Source organism: Arachis ipaensis, chromosome B9, assembly GCF_059453495.1.
Source record: "Arachis ipaensis isolate K30076 ecotype BB chromosome B9, ASM5945349v1, whole genome shotgun sequence".
NCBI classification, from domain to species: Eukaryota; Viridiplantae; Streptophyta; class Magnoliopsida; order Fabales; family Fabaceae; genus Arachis; species Arachis ipaensis.
Window position 1 is genome coordinate 139,447,168 of NC_142444.1, and position 1,977 is coordinate 139,449,144.

Here is a 1,977-nt window from a genome sequence, read left to right on the forward strand (position 1 = left end):
GGCTGATTTATATTTGATAATTACATTACTTTAAGTACAATTGTGGCTGATTGAGAATTATTATTTGAGTTACTTTAAGTTTTCAAATGGCTGCTTTATACTTGATAATTGCTTCACTTTAAGCACAACTGTGGCTGATATTGAATTATTATTTGAATTACTTTAATTTTTCAAAATTGTAAGTACAATTGTTGATGAATGAGAATTATTAATTGAGTTACTTTAAGTTTTTAAATGGCTGCTTTATACTTGATAATTGCTTCACTTTAAGCACAACTGTGGCTGATATTGAATTATTATTTGAATTACTTTAATTTTTCAAATGGCTGATTTATGCATTATTGTAAGTACAATTGTTGGTGAATGAGAATTATTAATTGAGTTACTTTAAGAGGGATTGTGTTTTGATGGCTGATTTAAATTTTGAAGAGAGATCTCAAAAATTTAAACCATTTCTAGGCCTCAGTTTGATTGTTCAATAATATTGGCTTAAAAAGAACTAAGTATATAAACATCAAGATTACAGTTTTACTTACTTTATTAGTAACACATTTATTTAACTTGGTTTCTAGAGATACATACACTTCTGCAATATTTTCTCATATTATAAGATTAACCAATGAAAATTATGAATAAAGTATATTACATATAAATGTTCAAATTGCAGATATTATTGAATGGAAATAGAAGGGTTAATCAAAGAAGCGTGTGCTCAAAATTATCAACAACGTGAATTCTGCATTTGCATATTTACTTGATTTAACATAATTGTTCTGAAATACGATATAATAATATAAAAGGATAAAAAAAATAAAACAACTTATCATCAGGAATTTCTTGAGCAGTTTAGTGATCTAATATGCTGATGTGATCATTTTATTGTTTAATTGCATTGTTTGGCTTAAGGTCTGTTGCCTGCATTAAAGGAAGTTATGCCTCACGCTCATCACCGGAACTGTGTGAGGCATATCTGGAAAAACTTCACAAATCGATACAAGGATAAGCAGATTAAGAATGTTGTATGGAAATGTGCTAAATGTACTACTGACGCTGAATTTCAAGCAAGCATGCAAAAGTTGAAAATGGTTAATGAAGAAGCATGGAGCTACCTTGCAAAATTTGAGCTGGCATGTTGGACTGAGGCTCATTTCAATCACGGGCCAAAGTGTGACAACCTCACCAACAACATGTGCAAGGTTTGGAATGCAAAAATAGTGAATTATCGTTCCAAGCCGATTCTAACGATGTGTGAGGAACTCCGGTGCTATATCATGAGGAGAATGACCAAATACAAGCAAGTCTTAGAGACACATATGGGCACTCAAGTGGCTCCTACTCAACAAAAGAAGCTTGATGACATAACGAAAGGTGTGAGATATTGGCATCTAATTTGGGTTGGTGACGATGAGAGGTGAATCTTTGAAGTGCAACAAGGATCTATAAAGGTTTCTGTAAATCTGTCTCAAAAGAAGTGTACTTGCAATGCCTAACAACTAACAGGTACAATTACTTGACTTTATCATTTAATTTTCATTTATGAAATTGTTATCTGCTATTAATGAATGCCTTCTGCTTGATAGGCCTCCCATGTGTTCATGCACTTGCCGCCATTACTAGAAGAGGGGATAGACCTGAAACATATATACACCCACTGCTGAAGATTGGGGCAGTACTAGCTACATATCAACACTGTATTCAACCAGTTAATTCGGAGGAATATTGGGAGAAGACAATATACATGAATCCGATTTCACCAAAGTTGAAAAGGCCAATAGGCATACTGATGCGTGAGCATCTTATCTATCTTTTCCTTGTGAATTTGTACTTGAATTTCTAAGTTTAATCAAAATTTAAATATCTTTTAGCCACTATGGATGATACTTTGAGTTGTACACAATTTTATTTATTTCAGGTAGCATTTGAATGGCTTTGACAGAGTTTTGTAGTAGAAAAGGGAGAAAGCGAATGATGCTGTCA